The 11824-nt window shown below is 30.8% G+C and overlaps 1 long non-coding RNA gene across 1 annotated transcript; it reads left to right on the top strand.

Annotated features, from left to right (window-relative positions):
- The first annotated feature begins 3102 nt into the window (after positions 1-3102).
- Positions 3103-9905, top strand: LOC127715621 (uncharacterized). The gene is made up of 5 exons (XR_007988504.1): positions 3103-3187; positions 4772-4868; positions 6453-6549; positions 8134-8230; positions 9815-9905. It is a non-coding gene; the product is annotated as an uncharacterized LOC127715621 (long non-coding RNA).
- The last annotated feature ends 1919 nt before the right edge of the window (positions 9906-11824 follow it).

The raw sequence follows: 11824 nt of genomic DNA, 5'->3' as shown, positions 1-11824 counted from the left end.
ACTTGCAATACTGGTCAAAGCAAACACAGAAAACAATTCATATTTATTAAGCATAGTATTTTACACCATTCTTTTACAAACAGTCAATATGCAACTTTATATACCAAATATACATTGGCCGCAGTATGGGCTGTAGTATAAATTTTCCTCTATCTTTACAAGTTCAACATTTATGAATGTTGTATTGAAACTGGAACTTGAAAATTGGATACATTACATGATTATTACAAAAAAAGAGGGAAAAGCTACTAAAAAGTCCCTTATAGGGGTAAATTCAGTAAATAAATATACGTCATCAGGGACCGCCCCATTTGGGGGAGAGCTTTCTGTATTAAACTGAAGTCATGTGCTCTTCTGATTGGTAGATAATGTTTGTAATAAATATTTTTTGATAGATGGATAAAAACTAGAGTTGAAAAAAAATAAAAAATAAATGCTGAATGTACTAATTTTTTTTACTACAGGGTTGAAGAGTAATGGGGGTCAGTGAAGGAATTAAGTGCGAATCTACAGTGTTTGTAAACAAGGCCATGTGAATGCCCAAAAATGCCGCATGACCCTATGTTTTTATTGTTGCAAATGATAGGGCTACATTTGTACTTTCATGAATGATATATGAAATTTTCTAATTTCTAAAGGTAAATCAGGTATAAATTTAATTCAAGACATAGATTAGCATTACAGTCAATGGGAGATTTTTTACTGAATTTACCCCTATAGGAAAATATGCATTCTGTCACTGTATTTGTCCAAGGCCACACAATAATCACAAAACTTATTTCCTGTGTATATTAATGTAATGGAAGCATTTTGGAACCATTTGAAGTTGTTTTTTACACAAATTTCTATGTTTAACTCGGCTATCCAAGATGCACTGAGTGTACTGTGAGAGGAAGCATGGGGTATATGGTAAAAATCAGTTTTTGTGTCCAGATTGAAAGAAACAATAGAAATTACACTTGAGAGTTATGATATCAATGAAAGGCATAAATATTCTCCCCATTTTGCACATATTTCTCCTCATTATGTGTAAAATCATATGGAAAATCAGAATTACCTCCCTTTGACAGTGTATTTTTTTTTAGCTGTGTTTCACCATGTTAAGTTGTAGAACAAGTTGTAAATAAGCACTTTTCAAGTATTTTAACACTTGAATAATCTGACCGCATGAAGATATTCATTTATTTTTACATAACGCATTGCGTTTCTTTATTTAAAAAAAATTGTAGATAACTTTTTATGATTACATGCCCTTCATCTATGAAACTAGTGTTGAAATGTTTGTAATTGGATTACTATGTTAAATAATTGCTTTTGAATATTCTAAATTTTTACTTTAATCTTCCAAATGCAAAGTTTGGTCATACCCAGTCTTATTTTTTCATATTTGGCACTTTTTTCTACTTCAGTTTTGTCTGTCTAGTTTTGGCGAAGAAACCATCCTGATGTTGGGGTAACAGGAATTTCTGCAGAGTGATTGTCAATGACATTTTGTGAACTTTACAAGTAATTAAAACACAAATTTAGTAAAATGAAACATAATTGTTGGTTTTTTTTGTATGAAACTGCTTACAAAAGCCTTTGAAAAGTGTTTTTGTGGTCTTTTCAGGGTATTTAATCAAAAACTTCCATATAAGGCAAAATTTAACTAAGAGTGCAGCAAGACTTTAGTTTCTAGATGTACTTGCAATACTGGTCAAAGCAAACACAGAAAACAATTCATATTTATTAAGCATAGTATTTTACACCATTCTTTTACAAACAGTCAATATGCAACTTTATATACCAAATATACATTGGCCGCAGTATGGGCTGTAGTATAAATTTTCCTCTATCTTTACAAGTTCAACATTTATGAATGTTGTATTGAAACTGGAACTTGAAAATTGGATACATTACATGATTATTACAAAAAAAGAGGGAAAAGCTACTAAAAAGTCCCTTATAGGGGTAAATTCAGTAAATAAATATACGTCATCAGGGACCGCCCATTTGGGGGAGAGCTTTCTGTATTAAACTGAAGTCATGTGCTCTTCTGATTGGTAGATAATGTTTGTAATAAATATTTTTTGATAGATGGATAAAAACTAGAGTTGAAAAAAAATAAAAAATAAATGCTGAATGTACTAATTTTTTTTACTACAGGGTTGAAGAGTAATGGGGGTCAGTGAAGGAATTAAGTGCGAATCTACAGTGTTTGTAAACAAGGCCATGTGAATGCCCAAAAATGCCGCATGACCCTATGTTTTTATTGTTGCAAATGATAGGGCTACATTTGTACTTTCATGAATGATATATGAAATTTTCTAATTTCTAAAGGTAAATCAGGTATAAATTTAATTCAAGACATAGATTAGCATTACAGTCAATGGGAGATTTTTTACTGAATTTACCCCTATAGGAAAATATGCATTCTGTCACTGTATTTGTCCAAGGCCACACAATAATCACAAAACTTATTTCCTGTGTATATTAATGTAATGGAAGCATTTTGGAACCATTTGAAGTTGTTTTTTACACAAATTTCTATGTTTAACTCGGCTATCCAAGATGCACTGAGTGTACTGTGAGAGGAAGCATGGGGTATATGGTAAAAATCAGTTTTTGTGTCCAGATTGAAAGAAACAATAGAAATTACACTTGAGAGTTATGATATCAATGAAAGGCATAAATATTCTCCCCATTTTGCACATATTTCTCCTCATTATGTGTAAAATCATATGGAAAATCAGAATTACCTCCCTTTGACAGTGTATTTTTTTTTAGCTGTGTTTCACCATGTTAAGTTGTAGAACAAGTTGTAAATAAGCACTTTTCAAGTATTTTAACACTTGAATAATCTGACCGCATGAAGATATTCATTTATTTTTACATAACGCATTGCGTTTCTTTATTTAAAAAAAATTGTAGATAACTTTTTATGATTACATGCCCTTCATCTATGAAACTAGTGTTGAAATGTTTGTAATTGGATTACTATGTTAAATAATTGCTTTTGAATATTCTAAATTTTTACTTTAATCTTCCAAATGCAAAGTTTGGTCATACCCAGTCTTATTTTTTCATATTTGGCACTTTTTTCTACTTCAGTTTTGTCTGTCTAGTTTTGGCGAAGAAACCATCCTGATGTTGGGGTAACAGGAATTTCTGCAGAGTGATTGTCAATGACATTTTGTGAACTTTACAAGTAATTAAAACACAAATTTAGTAAAATGAAACATAATTGTTGGTTTTTTTTGTATGAAACTGCTTACAAAAGCCTTTGAAAAGTGTTTTTGTGGTCTTTTCAGGGTATTTAATCAAAAACTTCCATATAAGGCAAAATTTAACTAAGAGTGCAGCAAGACTTTAGTTTCTAGATGTACTTGCAATACTGGTCAAAGCAAACACAGAAAACAATTCATATTTATTAAGCATAGTATTTTACACCATTCTTTTACAAACAGTCAATATGCAACTTTATATACCAAATATACATTGGCCGCAGTATGGGCTGTAGTATAAATTTTCCTCTATCTTTACAAGTTCAACATTTATGAATGTTGTATTGAAACTGGAACTTGAAAATTGGATACATTACATGATTATTACAAAAAAAGAGGGAAAAGCTACTAAAAAGTCCCTTATAGGGGTAAATTCAGTAAATAAATATACGTCATCAGGGACCGCCCATTTGGGGGAGAGCTTTCTGTATTAAACTGAAGTCATGTGCTCTTCTGATTGGTAGATAATGTTTGTAATAAATATTTTTTGATAGATGGATAAAAACTAGAGTTGAAAAAAAATAAAAAATAAATGCTGAATGTACTAATTTTTTTTACTACAGGGTTGAAGAGTAATGGGGGTCAGTGAAGGAATTAAGTGCGAATCTACAGTGTTTGTAAACAAGGCCATGTGAATGCCCAAAAATGCCGCATGACCCTATGTTTTTATTGTTGCAAATGATAGGGCTACATTTGTACTTTCATGAATGATATATGAAATTTTCTAATTTCTAAAGGTAAATCAGGTATAAATTTAATTCAAGACATAGATTAGCATTACAGTCAATGGGAGATTTTTTACTGAATTTACCCCTATAGGAAAATATGCATTCTGTCACTGTATTTGTCCAAGGCCACACAATAATCACAAAACTTATTTCCTGTGTATATTAATGTAATGGAAGCATTTTGGAACCATTTGAAGTTGTTTTTTACACAAATTTCTATGTTTAACTCGGCTATCCAAGATGCACTGAGTGTACTGTGAGAGGAAGCATGGGGTATATGGTAAAAATCAGTTTTTGTGTCCAGATTGAAAGAAACAATAGAAATTACACTTGAGAGTTATGATATCAATGAAAGGCATAAATATTCTCCCCATTTTGCACATATTTCTCCTCATTATGTGTAAAATCATATGGAAAATCAGAATTACCTCCCTTTGACAGTGTATTTTTTTTTAGCTGTGTTTCACCATGTTAAGTTGTAGAACAAGTTGTAAATAAGCACTTTTCAAGTATTTTAACACTTGAATAATCTGACCGCATGAAGATATTCATTTATTTTTACATAACGCATTGCGTTTCTTTATTTAAAAAAAATTGTAGATAACTTTTTATGATTACATGCCCTTCATCTATGAAACTAGTGTTGAAATGTTTGTAATTGGATTACTATGTTAAATAATTGCTTTTGAATATTCTAAATTTTTACTTTAATCTTCCAAATGCAAAGTTTGGTCATACCCAGTCTTATTTTTTCATATTTGGCACTTTTTTCTACTTCAGTTTTGTCTGTCTAGTTTTGGCGAAGAAACCATCCTGATGTTGGGGTAACAGGAATTTCTGCAGAGTGATTGTCAATGACATTTTGTGAACTTTACAAGTAATTAAAACACAAATTTAGTAAAATGAAACATAATTGTTGGTTTTTTTTGTATGAAACTGCTTACAAAAGCCTTTGAAAAGTGTTTTTGTGGTCTTTTCAGGGTATTTAATCAAAAACTTCCATATAAGGCAAAATTTAACTAAGAGTGCAGCAAGACTTTAGTTTCTAGATGTACTTGCAATACTGGTCAAAGCAAACACAGAAAACAATTCATATTTATTAAGCATAGTATTTTACACCATTCTTTTACAAACAGTCAATATGCAACTTTATATACCAAATATACATTGGCCGCAGTATGGGCTGTAGTATAAATTTTCCTCTATCTTTACAAGTTCAACATTTATGAATGTTGTATTGAAACTGGAACTTGAAAATTGGATACATTACATGATTATTACAAAAAAAGAGGGAAAAGCTACTAAAAAGTCCCTTATAGGGGTAAATTCAGTAAATAAATATACGTCATCAGGGACCGCCCATTTGGGGGAGAGCTTTCTGTATTAAACTGAAGTCATGTGCTCTTCTGATTGGTAGATAATGTTTGTAATAAATATTTTTTGATAGATGGATAAAAACTAGAGTTGAAAAAAAATAAAAAATAAATGCTGAATGTACTAATTTTTTTTACTACAGGGTTGAAGAGTAATGGGGGTCAGTGAAGGAATTAAGTGCGAATCTACAGTGTTTGTAAACAAGGCCATGTGAATGCCCAAAAATGCCGCATGACCCTATGTTTTTATTGTTGCAAATGATAGGGCTACATTTGTACTTTCATGAATGATATATGAAATTTTCTAATTTCTAAAGGTAAATCAGGTATAAATTTAATTCAAGACATAGATTAGCATTACAGTCAATGGGAGATTTTTTACTGAATTTACCCCTATAGGAAAATATGCATTCTGTCACTGTATTTGTCCAAGGCCACACAATAATCACAAAACTTATTTCCTGTGTATATTAATGTAATGGAAGCATTTTGGAACCATTTGAAGTTGTTTTTTACACAAATTTCTATGTTTAACTCGGCTATCCAAGATGCACTGAGTGTACTGTGAGAGGAAGCATGGGGTATATGGTAAAAATCAGTTTTTGTGTCCAGATTGAAAGAAACAATAGAAATTACACTTGAGAGTTATGATATCAATGAAAGGCATAAATATTCTCCCCATTTTGCACATATTTCTCCTCATTATGTGTAAAATCATATGGAAAATCAGAATTACCTCCCTTTGACAGTGTATTTTTTTTTAGCTGTGTTTCACCATGTTAAGTTGTAGAACAAGTTGTAAATAAGCACTTTTCAAGTATTTTAACACTTGAATAATCTGACCGCATGAAGATATTCATTTATTTTTACATAACGCATTGCGTTTCTTTATTTAAAAAAAATTGTAGATAACTTTTTATGATTACATGCCCTTCATCTATGAAACTAGTGTTGAAATGTTTGTAATTGGATTACTATGTTAAATAATTGCTTTTGAATATTCTAAATTTTTACTTTAATCTTCCAAATGCAAAGTTTGGTCATACCCAGTCTTATTTTTTCATATTTGGCACTTTTTTCTACTTCAGTTTTGTCTGTCTAGTTTTGGCGAAGAAACCATCCTGATGTTGGGGTAACAGGAATTTCTGCAGAGTGATTGTCAATGACATTTTGTGAACTTTACAAGTAATTAAAACACAAATTTAGTAAAATGAAACATAATTGTTGGTTTTTTTTGTATGAAACTGCTTACAAAAGCCTTTGAAAAGTGTTTTTGTGGTCTTTTCAGGGTATTTAATCAAAAACTTCCATATAAGGCAAAATTTAACTAAGAGTGCAGCAAGACTTTAGTTTCTAGATGTACTTGCAATACTGGTCAAAGCAAACACAGAAAACAATTCATATTTATTAAGCATAGTATTTTACACCATTCTTTTACAAACAGTCAATATGCAACTTTATATACCAAATATACATTGGCCGCAGTATGGGCTGTAGTATAAATTTTCCTCTATCTTTACAAGTTCAACATTTATGAATGTTGTATTGAAACTGGAACTTGAAAATTGGATACATTACATGATTATTACAAAAAAAGAGGGAAAAGCTACTAAAAAGTCCCTTATAGGGGTAAATTCAGTAAATAAATATACGTCATCAGGGACCGCCCATTTGGGGGAGAGCTTTCTGTATTAAACTGAAGTCATGTGCTCTTCTGATTGGTAGATAATGTTTGTAATAAATATTTTTTGATAGATGGATAAAAACTAGAGTTGAAAAAAAATAAAAAATAAATGCTGAATGTACTAATTTTTTTTACTACAGGGTTGAAGAGTAATGGGGGTCAGTGAAGGAATTAAGTGCGAATCTACAGTGTTTGTAAACAAGGCCATGTGAATGCCCAAAAATGCCGCATGACCCTATGTTTTTATTGTTGCAAATGATAGGGCTACATTTGTACTTTCATGAATGATATATGAAATTTTCTAATTTCTAAAGGTAAATCAGGTATAAATTTAATTCAAGACATAGATTAGCATTACAGTCAATGGGAGATTTTTTACTGAATTTACCCCTATAGGAAAATATGCATTCTGTCACTGTATTTGTCCAAGGCCACACAATAATCACAAAACTTATTTCCTGTGTATATTAATGTAATGGAAGCATTTTGGAACCATTTGAAGTTGTTTTTTACACAAATTTCTATGTTTAACTCGGCTATCCAAGATGCACTGAGTGTACTGTGAGAGGAAGCATGGGGTATATGGTAAAAATCAGTTTTTGTGTCCAGATTGAAAGAAACAATAGAAATTACACTTGAGAGTTATGATATCAATGAAAGGCATAAATATTCTCCCCATTTTGCACATATTTCTCCTCATTATGTGTAAAATCATATGGAAAATCAGAATTACCTCCCTTTGACAGTGTATTTTTTTTTAGCTGTGTTTCACCATGTTAAGTTGTAGAACAAGTTGTAAATAAGCACTTTTCAAGTATTTTAACACTTGAATAATCTGACCGCATGAAGATATTCATTTATTTTTACATAACGCATTGCGTTTCTTTATTTAAAAAAAATTGTAGATAACTTTTTATGATTACATGCCCTTCATCTATGAAACTAGTGTTGAAATGTTTGTAATTGGATTACTATGTTAAATAATTGCTTTTGAATATTCTAAATTTTTACTTTAATCTTCCAAATGCAAAGTTTGGTCATACCCAGTCTTATTTTTTCATATTTGGCACTTTTTTCTACTTCAGTTTTGTCTGTCTAGTTTTGGCGAAGAAACCATCCTGATGTTGGGGTAACAGGAATTTCTGCAGAGTGATTGTCAATGACATTTTGTGAACTTTACAAGTAATTAAAACACAAATTTAGTAAAATGAAACATAATTGTTGGTTTTTTTTGTATGAAACTGCTTACAAAAGCCTTTGAAAAGTGTTTTTGTGGTCTTTTCAGGGTATTTAATCAAAAACTTCCATATAAGGCAAAATTTAACTAAGAGTGCAGCAAGACTTTAGTTTCTAGATGTACTTGCAATACTGGTCAAAGCAAACACAGAAAACAATTCATATTTATTAAGCATAGTATTTTACACCATTCTTTTACAAACAGTCAATATGCAACTTTATATACCAAATATACATTGGCCGCAGTATGGGCTGTAGTATAAATTTTCCTCTATCTTTACAAGTTCAACATTTATGAATGTTGTATTGAAACTGGAACTTGAAAATTGGATACATTACATGATTATTACAAAAAAAGAGGGAAAAGCTACTAAAAAGTCCCTTATAGGGGTAAATTCAGTAAATAAATATACGTCATCAGGGACCGCCCATTTGGGGGAGAGCTTTCTGTATTAAACTGAAGTCATGTGCTCTTCTGATTGGTAGATAATGTTTGTAATAAATATTTTTTGATAGATGGATAAAAACTAGAGTTGAAAAAAAATAAAAAATAAATGCTGAATGTACTAATTTTTTTTACTACAGGGTTGAAGAGTAATGGGGGTCAGTGAAGGAATTAAGTGCGAATCTACAGTGTTTGTAAACAAGGCCATGTGAATGCCCAAAAATGCCGCATGACCCTATGTTTTTATTGTTGCAAATGATAGGGCTACATTTGTACTTTCATGAATGATATATGAAATTTTCTAATTTCTAAAGGTAAATCAGGTATAAATTTAATTCAAGACATAGATTAGCATTACAGTCAATGGGAGATTTTTTACTGAATTTACCCCTATAGGAAAATATGCATTCTGTCACTGTATTTGTCCAAGGCCACACAATAATCACAAAACTTATTTCCTGTGTATATTAATGTAATGGAAGCATTTTGGAACCATTTGAAGTTGTTTTTTACACAAATTTCTATGTTTAACTCGGCTATCCAAGATGCACTGAGTGTACTGTGAGAGGAAGCATGGGGTATATGGTAAAAATCAGTTTTTGTGTCCAGATTGAAAGAAACAATAGAAATTACACTTGAGAGTTATGATATCAATGAAAGGCATAAATATTCTCCCCATTTTGCACATATTTCTCCTCATTATGTGTAAAATCATATGGAAAATCAGAATTACCTCCCTTTGACAGTGTATTTTTTTTTAGCTGTGTTTCACCATGTTAAGTTGTAGAACAAGTTGTAAATAAGCACTTTTCAAGTATTTTAACACTTGAATAATCTGACCGCATGAAGATATTCATTTATTTTTACATAACGCATTGCGTTTCTTTATTTAAAAAAAATTGTAGATAACTTTTTATGATTACATGCCCTTCATCTATGAAACTAGTGTTGAAATGTTTGTAATTGGATTACTATGTTAAATAATTGCTTTTGAATATTCTAAATTTTTACTTTAATCTTCCAAATGCAAAGTTTGGTCATACCCAGTCTTATTTTTTCATATTTGGCACTTTTTTCTACTTCAGTTTTGTCTGTCTAGTTTTGGCGAAGAAACCATCCTGATGTTGGGGTAACAGGAATTTCTGCAGAGTGATTGTCAATGACATTTTGTGAACTTTACAAGTAATTAAAACACAAATTTAGTAAAATGAAACATAATTGTTGGTTTTTTTTGTATGAAACTGCTTACAAAAGCCTTTGAAAAGTGTTTTTGTGGTCTTTTCAGGGTATTTAATCAAAAACTTCCATATAAGGCAAAATTTAACTAAGAGTGCAGCAAGACTTTAGTTTCTAGATGTACTTGCAATACTGGTCAAAGCAAACACAGAAAACAATTCATATTTATTAAGCATAGTATTTTACACCATTCTTTTACAAACAGTCAATATGCAACTTTATATACCAAATATACATTGGCCGCAGTATGGGCTGTAGTATAAATTTTCCTCTATCTTTACAAGTTCAACATTTATGAATGTTGTATTGAAACTGGAACTTGAAAATTGGATACATTACATGATTATTACAAAAAAAGAGGGAAAAGCTACTAAAAAGTCCCTTATAGGGGTAAATTCAGTAAATAAATATACGTCATCAGGGACCGCCCATTTGGGGGAGAGCTTTCTGTATTAAACTGAAGTCATGTGCTCTTCTGATTGGTAGATAATGTTTGTAATAAATATTTTTTGATAGATGGATAAAAACTAGAGTTGAAAAAAAATAAAAAATAAATGCTGAATGTACTAATTTTTTTTACTACAGGGTTGAAGAGTAATGGGGGTCAGTGAAGGAATTAAGTGCGAATCTACAGTGTTTGTAAACAAGGCCATGTGAATGCCCAAAAATGCCGCATGACCCTATGTTTTTATTGTTGCAAATGATAGGGCTACATTTGTACTTTCATGAATGATATATGAAATTTTCTAATTTCTAAAGGTAAATCAGGTATAAATTTAATTCAAGACATAGATTAGCATTACAGTCAATGGGAGATTTTTTACTGAATTTACCCCTATAGGAAAATATGCATTCTGTCACTGTATTTGTCCAAGGCCACACAATAATCACAAAACTTATTTCCTGTGTATATTAATGTAATGGAAGCATTTTGGAACCATTTGAAGTTGTTTTTTACACAAATTTCTATGTTTAACTCGGCTATCCAAGATGCACTGAGTGTACTGTGAGAGGAAGCATGGGGTATATGGTAAAAATCAGTTTTTGTGTCCAGATTGAAAGAAACAATAGAAATTACACTTGAGAGTTATGATATCAATGAAAGGCATAAATATTCTCCCCATTTTGCACATATTTCTCCTCATTATGTGTAAAATCATATGGAAAATCAGAATTACCTCCCTTTGACAGTGTATTTTTTTTTAGCTGTGTTTCACCATGTTAAGTTGTAGAACAAGTTGTAAATAAGCACTTTTCAAGTATTTTAACACTTGAATAATCTGACCGCATGAAGATATTCATTTATTTTTACATAACGCATTGCGTTTCTTTATTTAAAAAAAATTGTAGATAACTTTTTATGATTACATGCCCTTCATCTATGAAACTAGTGTTGAAATGTTTGTAATTGGATTACTATGTTAAATAATTGCTTTTGAATATTCTAAATTTTTACTTTAATCTTCCAAATGCAAAGTTTGGTCATACCCAGTCTTATTTTTTCATATTTGGCACTTTTTTCTACTTCAGTTTTGTCTGTCTAGTTTTGGCGAAGAAACCATCCTGATGTTGGGGTAACAGGAATTTCTGCAGAGTGATTGTCAATGACATTTTGTGAACTTTACAAGTAATTAAAACACAAATTTAGTAAAATGAAACATAATTGTTGGTTTTTTTTGTATGAAACTGCTTACAAAAGCCTTTGAAAAGTGTTTTTGTGGTCTTTTCAGGGTATTTAATCAAAAACTTCCATATAAGGCAAAATTTAACTAAGAGTGCAGCAAGACTTTAGTTTCTAGATGTACTTGCAATACTGGTCAAAGCAAACACAGAAAACAATTCATATTTATTAAGCATAG

The sequence above is a fragment of the Mytilus californianus genome, unplaced genomic scaffold (assembly GCF_021869535.1).
Source record: "Mytilus californianus isolate M0D057914Y unplaced genomic scaffold, xbMytCali1.0.p SCAF_9, whole genome shotgun sequence".
NCBI classification, from domain to species: Eukaryota; Metazoa; Mollusca; class Bivalvia; order Mytilida; family Mytilidae; genus Mytilus; species Mytilus californianus.
This window is presented reverse-complemented; position numbering and strand designations above follow the sequence as displayed.